The sequence below is a fragment of the Heteronotia binoei genome, chromosome 19 (assembly GCF_032191835.1).
Source record: "Heteronotia binoei isolate CCM8104 ecotype False Entrance Well chromosome 19, APGP_CSIRO_Hbin_v1, whole genome shotgun sequence".
Taxonomy (NCBI): Eukaryota; Metazoa; Chordata; class Lepidosauria; order Squamata; family Gekkonidae; genus Heteronotia; species Heteronotia binoei.
In genome coordinates, this window is record NC_083241.1 from 42,730,575 (window position 1) to 42,743,560 (window position 12,986).

A 12,986-nucleotide genomic window follows, 5' to 3' on the forward strand; every position below is an offset into this window, starting at 1 on the left:
AGATAAAAGGAAGTCCTTCTTCACCCAAAGGGTGATTAACATGTGGAATTCACTGTTGGTCTGGATGGGCCATTGGGCTGATCCAACATGGCTTCTCTTATGTTCTTATGATCTGTATTCTTGGTGCTTGGGGAGCAACAGTGGGAGGGTTTCTGGGGTTCTGGCCCCACCGGTGGACCTCCTGATAGCACCTGGGCTTTGGCCACTGTGTGACACAGAGTGTTGTTCTGGATGGACCATTGGCCTGATCCAACAGGGCTTCTCTTATGTTCTTATGTGACACAGAATGTTGGACTGGCTGGGCCATTGGCCTGATCCAACAAGGCTTCTCTTATGTGACACAGAGTGTTGGACTGGATGGGCCATTGGCCTGATCCAACATGGCTTCTCTTATGTTCTTATGTGACACAGAGTGTTGTTCTGGATGGACCATTGGCCTGATCCAACATGGCTTCTCTGATGTTCTTATGGTCTGTATTCTTGGTGCTTGGGGAGCAACATTGGGAGAGTTTCTAGGGTTCTGGCCCCACTGGTGGACCTCCGGATGGCACCTGGATTTTAGCCATTGTGTGACACAGAGTGTTGGTCGGGATGTGCCATTGGCCTGATCCAACATGGCTTATGTACTTATGACCTCTCTCACACATCCATTTAGTAGCTTTCCATATTCAATTGGAATCCTAGTTTAAGGTATCGATTCTTTAGGAAGCCTTGTATTAACCTCTTTGTGCTGGTAGTCATGCTGTACCATTCAAGATGTACAACACAGGAAACCTTCATCCTGTTTTGAAAATCCCAGCGGATATTCTGATGCTCTCCTGTGAATGGGTTTGAAAATGGATGAGAACCTGACACGGGGATCTCTTTCGACTGAGACAAAATGATTGCTTTTGATGGAGTATTTTTTCTTTTTTCAAAAAAAAAAATTATGTCTGTTTGCCAGATGCTTGGAGATACTTGAGGGAGAAGCTGACAAGTGGATAATTGTCAGCGGAACTAAAACAGACACTCTGTTTACAGTGGCGCATGATTAATTGAGTGCAAATAAGACAGAAGCCACCGGTGTTGGTAAATTCTTTCAGCGTCTCTAGTTTTAAAAAACAAACAAAAAAAGGGAGCTCCTGTTGTCAATTCCCCACAGTTCAATGATCAATAACAGTCAATTGCAAGAATAGCTGTTTATTGATACATGACAGGTCAGAGCAAGATGGTCCTTGCGAAAACTGGCTATGGCGGGCAAATGCCCTCTACTTATAGTTCAGGACTAAGCCGTTACACATTTGTCAGATACATCTGACAAAGAGAACTATCTTTCTCGAAAGCTTACACTACAATAAAATTTAAGAACATAAGAGAAGCCATGCTGGATCAGGCCAATGGTTTATCCAGTCCAACACTGTGTGACATAAGAACCTAAGAGAAGCCATGTTGGATCAGGCCAGTGGCCCATCCAGTCCAACACTCTGTGTTACATAAGAACCTAAGAGAAGCCATGTTGGATCAGGCCAGTGGCCCATCCAGTCCAACACTCTGTGTCACATAAGAACCTAAGAGAAGCCATGCTGGATCAGGCCAATGGCCTATCCAGTCCAACACTCTGTGTCACAGAAGAACATAAGAGAAGCCATGTAGGATCAGGCCAATGGCCCATCCAGTCCAACACTCTGTGTCACATAAGAACCTAAGAGAAGCCATGCTGGATCAGGCCAATGGCCTATCCAGTCCAACACTCTGTGTCACATAAGAACCTAAGAGAAGCCATGTTGGATCAGGCCAGTGGCCCATCCAGTCCAACACTTTGTGTCACATAAGAACCTAAGAGAAGCCATGCTGGATCAGGCCAATGGCCTATCCAGTCCAACACTCTGTTTCACACAGTGGCAAAAAACCCAGGTGCCATCAGGAGCACCATCAGTGGGGCCAGGACACTAGAAGCCCTCACACTGTGCCCTCCCAAGCACCCAGAATACAGAGCATCACTTGCCCCTGACAGAAGAACATAAGGGAAGCTGTGTTGGACCACGCCAAAGGCCCATCCAGTCCAACACTCTGTGTCACACAGGCCAAAAAAACCCAGGTGCCATCAGGAGCTCCATCAGTGGGGCCAGGACACTAGAAGCCCTCCCACTGTTGCCCCACCCAAGTATCAAGAATACAGAGCATCACTGCCCCAGACAAAGAGTTCCATCAGTATGCTGTGGCTAATAGCCACTGACGGACCCCTGCTCCATATGCTTATCCAATCCCCTCTTGAAGCTGGCTGTGCCTGTATCTGAATTTGTTAGTCTTAAAGGTGCTACTGGACTTTTTGCTATTTTTGCAGCAACACACGAACATGGCTAACCCCTCTGGATCCTTAATTTTGTAGTAAACATTTGCTTTGAAGTTAAACATGCACATGCTTGTGATGCATTATCCCACTGTGTTTTATTCACTCTGCTAAATATCCAACAAAAATAAATAAGAATAAGAGTGCTGAAAAAAAGATACAGCTCTAATGCAGAAGGTGGAGGTCAAAGGTTAGGATTATGAACCTGTCCCCCCCCCTCCTCTTCTTGGAGATTCTCGGCAGTTGGGGTAGGGAGGAAGTTCAGTGGGGAACACAATGTCACAAAATCCACTTCTGAAGCTGTAGTTCCCTCCAGGAGAACTGATCTCTGTTGTCTGGGGATCAGTTGTCCTCCCTAGAGAAGTCCTTATAATGGTTCACACCAGTAGACGTTCTGTACTCTGCCTTCCCAACTCCTCTCAGGATTTCTCTTGTGACATTACGCTTTTAAAATATCTATTCTTGGTTTCCCCTCACCACCTCCTCTTTCTACCAGAAGCACGTTTTAGCTGAGGTTACCAAAGTGGATTCTCAACCGTGCTTCTCCGGAGGCCTTGTAGGATCAGATCCTGAGGCAATCACACTTCAAAGACGGCTCAGTGGGCACGGGTGAAGTCAAAGAGAGAAGCGTGACGCAGAAAGAACCTGTGAGCCAGGAAGGGAGGGAGAGAAAGAGAGAGAGAAAGCATAGTTTCAGTGGGTAGCCATGTTGTTCTGCGGGAGAACAGATAGAATAATAGAACTGGTGAGAGCCAGTTTGGTGTAGTGGTTAAGTGCGTGGACTCTTATCTGGGAGAAGCAGGTTCGATTCCCCACTCCTCCACTTGCAGCTGCTGGAATGGCTTTGGGTCAGTCATAGCTCTTATAGGAGTTGTCCTTGAAAGGGCATCTTCTGGGAGAGCTCTCTCAGCCCCACCCACCTCACAGGGGAAGAAGATAAAGGAGATTGTAAGCTGCTCTGATTCAGAGAGAAGGGTGGAGTATAAATCTGCAATTCTTCTTCTTCAAGAGCAGTTCTGGGAGAGCTCTCTCTGCGCCACCCATCTCACAGGGTGTCTGTTGTGGGGAGGGGAAGGGAAAGGAGATTTGTAAGCCACTGAGACTCCTTTGGCTAATGAAGGGTGGGGTATAAATACAATCTCTTTTTCATCATATAAGTCCATTAAATAAATAAATCATCATTATAGAGTTGGAAGGGACCTCCAGAGTCATCTAGCCAAGCCCCCTGAACAATTCAGGAACTTCACAAATACCTCTCCCTCCCCCACACACACACCCAGTGACCCCTGCTCCACACTTAGCAGATGTGGGGGGGGGGGAATGCTCCAGGATTCCTGGTCAAACTGGTCTGAAGAAAAATTGCTACCTGTCCCCAAAGCAAGTTCAATTCAAGTCCAGCAGTACCTTAAAGACCAATAAACTGTTTCGGAGCAGGGGTGGAATTACAAGGCTCTTAGTACAGGGCCTACTGTAAGCTCCAGGAGGATTGGCTGCATCAGGGGTGGTGTGGCCCAATAGGCAAAGGAGCTCCTGCTAGAATTCCACCCCTGTTTCAAAGTACAAGCTTTTGATAGTTGACGCTCACTTTGTATTCGTGTATCTGAAGAAGCGAGCAGCGACTCATGGAAAGCTCCTTCCCTCCCAAAAATTTTGTTCATCTCTAATTCTTGTTCATCTCTAAATCTCTGGACTCTTATTCTTTTCTACTCCTTTTGTCAGGCACAGTCCCCAGAGAGCAAGGGAGTTCCCTTAAAGAAACGGGCCTTATCTTTTCTGTGGAATCTGAAAAGCAGATTTCCAGGGTAAAGTAATGTCCCAAAGGTTCTTACTGCACAAATTCACCAGGAGAGTAGTGGTGAAAGCGACTGGCGTGAGGACAAATCCTCAGCCAGTGCGTATCAATCAATCAATCAGTCAATCAATCAGGTTTATTATGGTCAAAAGACCAGCAAGACCAATGCACAGTCCTTTTTTTGTAGCAGGAACTCCTTTACATATTAGGCCACACACCCCTGATGTAGCCAATCCTCCTGGAGCTTACAGTAGGCCCTGTACGAAGAGCCCTGTAAGCTCTTGGAGGATTGGCTACATCAGGGAGGTGTGGCCTAATATGCAAAGGAGTTCCTGCTGCAAAAAAGGACTGTGCATTGGTCTTGCTGGTCTTTTGACCGTAATAAACCTGATTGATTATGACCATAATAAAGCCCTGCCCGATGCATATCGAGGTTCACAGTATATATCTACTGAGCCAACCTTTTTCCCCACAAGTTAGGAAGGGAGAGATATTGGAAGGCTCCCTTCCTCTTTTAATGACCACCCAAATGGCCCCACCCAACTGGTTTTAAGCAGAAAAGAACTCACGAATGCCATCCCCGACTTGGTCGACAGCTCTTTTCCGTAGCTTTATGTGCACGTTTGGCTCTACTTTGCAACGGCAGCGGTGTTGGTAAAAGGTCTTTATATGAAACCATTACATTTTATTCAGTTGTGGGTTTTTGCCGTCTGTGGACACAATGGCACGCCTCTTAATTAAAAGGGTCTTGCTGCCGAAACAATTAAAAATGAAGCAGACGCACTCTGCCATACGGAGCAAAGAGCAACTCTGCATCTATCCCCGGAGCTTCATATTTCTTTTAGATTCCAGGAGAAAGCGGAACATAATGTGGAAAATGCGGCAATATAGGTTTGACTACATAAAACGCCTTATTTTTATGGCAGAATAAGCCCGTGTGTGTGTGCATGAGAAAGGCAAGTATTCTTTGTGCATTCTTTGTGCTTGCTAGGAAGAGGAAGTGTTCCGAAGGTCTCTCTCTATATTGAAACCAGTTCCCCATGTGAGATCGATCCCCAGTCAACCATGGCTATATTTCAACATCCCTGAGACGGAATGAAGCTAATGGAGAGTGAGGGCAAATGAAAACCATTTAAAAGGAACCCCCAAGCACTCAAGGAATGTGGAAATGTGATGGAAACTGTGAAAGTTTTTCCTCAAAAGATAATCTACATATAAGGAAACTACCCACAGTTTAGAAAATAAAATAGAGAATTTGTAGAGTAGCCATCCATCTGGGCAGTCTGAAGATCTTTTGAATTACAATTGATCTCCAGACAACAGTTTCCCTGGAGGAAATAGTAAAAAGTCCAGTGGCACCTTTAAGACTAACAAATTTGATTGTAGCATAAGCTTTCAAGAAACACAACTCTCTTCATCAGACGTTGTGGGACTCTTTCTCAGTAGCCAGGGGGGCTGGGTGTGTCTTTCATCACTGGCTTGGAAATTATAGTACTGCCATACATTAGCAGGGGTGGCCCCGTGGCGCAGAGTGTTAAAGCAGCGGTACTGCAGTACTGTGATCTGAACTCTGCTCATGAGTTCAATTCCAGCGGAAGCTGGATTCAGGTAGCCGGCCCAAGGTTGACTCAGCCTTCCATCCTTCCGAGGTCGGTAAAATTAGTACCCAGCTTGCTGGGGGGAAAGCAGGATAGCCAATGCTGGACAGAATTGCCCCACTCCAGGGGTCACAGAGTGGTGCCTTGTATTGCAAGACATACTTCTGACTGTCTAATAGTACACTAACAATGCATGGTCCTGTACAGGGCTTTTTTTGTAGCAGGAACTCCTTTGCATATCAGGCCACACACCCCTGATGTAGCCAATCCCCAAGTTTACAGGACCGTTCTTACAGGGCCTACTGTAAGCTCCAGGAGGATTGGCTACATCAGGGGTGTGTGGCCTAATACGCAAAGGAGTTCCTGCTACAAAAAATAAAAGCCCTGGCTATACATACATTTTGGGAACCACAACTATATACATTTTTCCTTTTTTAAAAAAATAACCGTATTTTTCCTTTTTTTATCTTGTGTCCCCCCCCCCCCTCCCCTTAGAGTTGACTTTTACTCTTCTCATGCCTCTGGGGGGGCTGAAGATTTGTTAAGTACTCGTGTGACATGGGATGATTTCACTGCTTATTAGCTTTTTTTCTTTGTTTTGCCGTTTTGTTTTGTTTTATGGGAGGTAACCTATCTATACTCATGAACCCCGTGGCGCAGAGTGGTAAAGCTGCAGTACTGCAGTCTGAACTCTCTGCTCACGACCTGAGTTCGATCCTGGTTTCAGGTAGCTGGCTCAGGTTGACTCAGCCTTCCATCCTTCCGAGGTCGGTAAAATGAGCCCCCAGCTTGCTGGGGGGAAAGCGTCAACGACTGGGGAAGGCAATGGCAAACCACCCCATCAAAAGTCAGCCGTGATGACGTTGTGAGAGCAACATCACCCCAGAGTCGGAAATGACTGGTGCTTGCACAGGGGACTACCTTTACCTTTAACCTATCTATATTTCATTTCTGTCCAGAACGAAAAGGGACGGGGGGTTCTTTAATGAATTGCTGCAGGGGCAACAATCCTGGTGGCCGTTCCAGTGGCCCAAGGGAGGGGAACAAAAGCCACAATGAACAGAGAAAGCACTGGATTTCCCATGCTCTAAATGGCTGGGCACACACAGGTAGTGGCCAGCAATGCCAAAGCAAAGATTCGGAAACATAAACCAAAGGTTCGTTAGGAGCAGCCATACCTTCACACACTGTATTTCGGCAACAAAAGGTCAAATATTTATTAATAAAATTACCATGTCAGATTACACAGGGAAGCCACTGACATCCAGAAACAAAAACACAATTTGGGAGGGATGGTGGCTCAGTGGTAGAGCATCTGCTCGGTAAGCAGAAGGTCCCAGGTTCAATCCCCGGCATCTCCAACTAAAAAGAGTCCAGGCAAGTAGGTGTGAAAAACCTCAGCTTGAGACCCTGGAGAGCCGCTGCCAGTCTGAGCAGACAATACTGACTTTGATGGATCCAGGGTCTGATTCAGTAGAAGGCAGCTTCATATGTTCATATGTCTAAGGGGAGGGACAGTGGCTCAGTAGTAGAGCATCTGCTTGGTAAGCAGAAGGTCCCAGGTTCAATCCCCGACATCTCCAACTAAAAAGAGTCCAGGCAAGTAGGCGTGAAAAACCTCAGCTTGAGACCCTGGAGAGCCACTGCCAGTCTGAGTAGACAAGACTGACTTTGATGGACTGAGGGTCTGATTCAGTAGAAGGCAGCTTCATATGTTCATATGTTCAATTTCAACAGGGAAGAAGAGAGTTAAAAAATGAATAGGGCACGGTTTCCTGAAAAACACAAAATGCTCTACAGCTTACAACAGCACTACAGATAAGATTAGAATTCCAACAGCCAGTTCATATGCAAAAAACCTCCTCATTTCATCTGCAAAGAACCTCCATATACAAAGGAACCTCCTCGGGAAAGCTCCATATACTAAAGAACCTCCTCAGGAAAGCTCCTCCATTAACATCTCACAACCTGGGAAATTCCTACAAGATTCCTCAGCCCTACCCCACCTTCCTGGGTAGATATAAATTCCTACCATTTTCTATGTTATACCTCTGAGGATGCCGGTCACAGCTGCTGGCAAAACATCAGGTACTACTATGCCAAGACGACGGCCATATAGCCCAGAAAATCTACAACAACTAATGAACTCTGGCCATTAAAGCCTTTGACAACATATTAATAAAATGTTATGATCCTTTGGGGCATCATCAGCTAAGTAGTCTTCCACAGATGATACAGTACTGAGGGCCATCTCTGAGTTATTGAGGAGGCAAAAGGGAGAAATGTGAACTTCCCACCACAATAGGAGATAAAATGGCAACAGTGAGGACTGGTTGGGCAGTGGAAGGAGAGGTCAGGGGTCAAGACAAGTCTTTTAGGACTCGACATCGAAGAAAGTGCTGCTCAAAATCTCAACAACTGGCCAGGCTGAGTCATGGCAAAATGTCCATCTAACTTAGTAGCTTCTCCTAAACATCAGCCAGCTATAGACCCCCCAAAGAATCATAGAGCTGGAAGGGGCCATAGAGGTCATCTAGTCCAACCCCTTTAGGATCAGCCTACAGCATCCCTAACAAGTGTTTGTCCAGCCACTACTTAAAGACTGCCAGTGAAAGGGAGCTCTCCACCTCTCTTGGTAGCTGCTTCCACTGTTGAACAACTCTGACTGTCAAAAAGCATTTCCTAATATGCAGCCGGTACCTTCCCGCCCTTAATTAAAACCCATTATTGTGGTCCTCTCCTCCGCTGCCTCTCATGTAGATCAACATGGTTAGGTTTGAATGTCTGTATTTAAAAATAAGGAAGGCCGAGCACAGAAGAATAGATGCTTTTGAGCTGTGGTGCTGGAGAGGAATCTTGAGAGTCCCTTGGACTGCAAGAAGATCAAATCAATCAGTCCTAAGGGAAATCAACCCAGACTGTTCACTGGAAAGTCAGATGCTGAAGCTGAAGCTCAAATACTTTGGCCACCAAATGAGAAGGGAGCACTACCTGGAGAAGCCCCTGATGCTGGGAAAGACAGAAGGCAAAAGAAGAAGGGGACGGCAAAAGAGGAGATGGCTGGACAGCGTTACTGATGTAAGAAACACGAATTTGAGCAGACTTCAGAGGATGGTGGAAGACAGGAGGGCCTGGCGTGACTTGGTCCATGGGGTCGCAAAGAATCGGACTCAACTGTGCAACTGAACAACAACAATTTAAAAATCAAGATTACTGAATGTCTGTATAGAAAATACCAAATATCAAACCATGTCGAAAACATCCAAAACAAAGATATGGACATCAAAAAACAAATACAGCCCTCTGTACCAAATTTGGATAGAACAAGTACTTTAATGAGCTATTCCGAGCTCTCTAAAAGACATAACGATCCCTCGTTATAGTAGAGCACGGAAGCTCACTTGGTTGAATTATTTTCCTTTGGCTATACCAGAAGGTTGATTTGCAGGCCCATCATATCCAGACAGAGTTTATAAATGTGGATCTCATCAGCTCAACATATTTTATGGGATCTGAGAAAAAGGTATTCACTTGCTCTCTAAGCTATGTGAATTTATCCTCTCAAAAAAATCATCTCGTTTTCCCTTCTAGATGAAGATCGGAAAGCTTCCTTAGCAGTCGCTAAATATTTAGCTGCAGCAATTGTCCCGTAAGAAAGGCAGATCCGGATCTGTTTGAGACCTTTGAGTCAAAAGAACAGCAAGACAAGATAGAGAAACAAAGGCAGGAAATGATGGACTGATTTCTGAGCTTCGGCAAAAGGATCCTGAAGGTCTGCTGCATTCTGCTTAGCAACCTAGGATTTGACAACTGCCCAAAGCCCTCCAGTTTGAAATTTTCCACTAACCGGGGGGCGGGGAATTAAAGTTTTCTCATTTCCTACGAGAATCAAGCAATTGAGAAAATTCGAAGTGTTCGGATGCTCTCCATGAAACAGAATTCCTTTGTTGACTGACGTTCAGTGCTCCCAGCAAAAACGGCGAAGGTTCTTGTACAAAGGACACCTGACATCATTAGCAGCTCAAAATATCAATAGCGGTGCCGAGTTGTTTTTTTTTCATCTAGAGGATAACCTTGTGTGTCCTTAAAGAGTCAAAGAGAAAACTTGAAAACCCTAAGGATGAGAGCAACAACACTTCTGAGGTTTGAAAAGATGAGAAAGCCTTTTATTAAAATATTTTGAATGACTGTTAATATATTTACATAATTTAAAACGCAGAGTATAAAGAGCCCTGAAGAATGCAGGAGACTCTTTGTATAATGACCGCGTCGCAGATGCCTTTTCTCTCTCGCATCTCCTTCACCAGCATGGGGGAGAAAGCTAATATTAGGAAGGGAAGATGAAGACAGCCTGACCCAATAGCCCAGGCTAGCCCAATCGCATCAGATCTCTGAAACTAGGCGAGGTCAGCCCTGGTTAGTACTGGGTTGGGAGACCACTGAGTCCAGGGTGGTTACACAGAGGCAGGCGATAGTAAACCACCTCTGTTTATCTGCCCTGACCTGGATCACCCGGGCTATCCTGATCGCATCAGATCTCAGAAGCTAAGCAGGGTTGGGTAGTCCTTGGATGGAAGACCACCAAGCCCAGGGTTGTTATGCAGAGGCAGGCAATGGCAAACCACCTGTGTCTGCCTGCCCTGACCTGGATCACGCAGCCTATTCTGATCTCAGCAGATCTAAGAAACTAAGCAGGGTTGGCTTGTATTTGAATGGGAGACCACTAAGAGAGTCCAGGGTTGTTATGCAGAGGCAGGCAATAGTAAACCATCTCTGTTTTATCTGCCCTGACTTGGACTGCTCAGGCTATCCTGATCTCATCAGATCTCAGAAGCTAAGCAGGGTTGGGTAGTCCTTGGATGGAAGAACACCAAGACCAGGGTTGTTATGCAGAGGCAGGCAATGGCAAACCACCTGTGTCTGCCTGCCCTGACCTGGATCACGCAGCCTATTCTGATCTCAGCAGATCTAAGAAACTAAGCAGGGTTGACTTGTATTTGAATGGGAGACCACTAAGGGAGTCCAGGGTTGTTATGCAGAGGCAGGCAATAGTAAACCATCTCTGTTTTATCTGCCCTGACTTGGACTGCTCAGGCTATCCTGATCACATCAGATCTCAGAAGCTAAGCAGGGTTGGGTAGTCCTTGGATGGAAGACCACCAAGACCAGGGTTGTTATGCAGAGGCAGGCAATGGCAAACCACCTGTGTCTGTTTGCCCCGGCCTGGATCACTCAAGCTATCCTGATCTCATCAGGTCTCCGAAGCTAAGCAGGGTTGGCTAATATCTAGATGGGAGACCACCAAGGAAGTTCAGGGTTGTTACGCAGAGGCAGGCAACGTTTCTTTCTTGCCTTGGAAACTCTATAAGCCAGCAACAACTTGAGGATGGTTTCCACCACCTGCCCTGCTCTAGATGGCCCAGGCTAGCCCAACCTTATCAGATCTCAGTAGTCAAGAAGGGTCCCCCTGGGTTGCTACTTGGATGGGAGATCACTAAGGAAATCCAGGGTTGCTATGCAGAGGCAGGCAATAGCACATCGCCTCTCTTCATCGGCCCTGATTTGGACAGCCCAGGCTAGTCTGATCTCATCAGATCTCAGAAACTAAGCAGGGTCAGCCCCGGTTAGTCCTTCGATGAGAGACCACCAAGGAAGTCCAGGGTTGCTACGCAGAGGCAGGCAATGGCAAACCACCTCTGAATGTCTGTTGCCTTTGAGTCACCAGTTGGCTGAAACTTGACAGTAAAAAAAAAGTTGTATAGTTATTCAGTAATATACACACACACACACAAATTGCTGGCCATAACTGAGCTTTCATCCAAACGTGGCTGAAGTAAAAAAATGAGGAAGTGTGGGGCTGATTGTTGTTCAAACCTCTCAAGCCAGTTTGGTGTAGTGGTTAAGTGTGTGGACACTTATCTGGGAGAACTGGGTTTGATTCCCCACTCCTCCACTTGCAGCTGCTGGAATGGCCTTGGGTCAGCCATAGCTCTGGCAGAGTTATCCTTGAAAGGGCAGCTGCTGTGAGAGTCCTCTCAGTCCCACCCACCTCACAGGGTGTCTGTTGTGGGGGAGAGGGTGGTAAAGGAGATTGTGACCACTCTGAGATTCAGAGTATGGGGGGGGGATACAAATACAATTTCTTCTTCTTCTTCTTCTTCTTCTTCTTCTTCTTCTTCTTCTTCTTCTTCTTCTTCTTCTTCTTCTTCTTCTTCTTCTTCTTCTTCTTCTTCTTCTTCTTCTTCTTCCTGGTTTCCTCTTGCCACTAACCAATCCAAGAATAATTGCTTTTAATAAATGGAGGTGGGCTTAATAGAGACCACTTGGTGATGTCATCTTCTCCTTCTTGTTGGACTTGGTGGTCTCCCGTTCAAGGGGGGGAGGTAAAGAGGATTGTGACTGCTCTGAGATTCAGAGTATAGGGCGGGATATAAATCCAATATCTTCATCTTCTTCTTCTTCTACCATCTTGAACTTCTGGAACCCCTTCTTGGTTGGGGCCGTGCCACTTATCTCAGCTGGCGAAAGGAACTCTACCAGTGGAGTTCCCCTATGCGGCAGAATCACAGGTGATACATTTGAGAGCCTTGCTTGTTTTCAGCACCGACACCTGCGTTTTCCTCTCCTCACATCTGCCGACTTCCCTCACAGCTACATTTTCCTCCTCTGTCAGCAGTTGGCTACCAGATGAGTGGGAGATGAATTGCCTTCGCCTTCCTTTCGCAAGTTGCTTTATGATGCCGGTTAGATGGAACACCTCCAGCCCCAGCCGCTCTCGGTAAGCTAAAGGCCTCCGCCATCTGCAGTTCATTGAACCCATATGGATGCGAGCAGCTGGGAAGATGGGTTCCTTACCTGAGGCCAATGTCTGTGTTGCCAACCGAGACTCCGGTGAGCTGACCCTTAGATAATTCATTGCAGCTGAGGAAATGCTGCTCACGCCATTCTGTTTCGTGATGGATGGCATTACTTAAAACTGATCGTCTCGTAAAGCGACGGTGACTTTTCACGGCTGACAGATGTGAACGGGCAAGGTAGACAATAAATACTGCCACCCTTCCGAAGGAAGATTCACCGTTCGCAACCAAATTGGCGTGGTGTTAGCATGCTAAAATGGGAACAGGCGAAGGCTTTGGTTTCCAATTACGTTCTCCCCTTCAGTGAGCAAATTCAGACTTTTTTGTATTCTGATCTTATTCATCCTTGAAAGCACGGGATGGGTATTGTGAAGCTAAAAGATACAGCAGGGGCCCCCGGTGTGGTATTC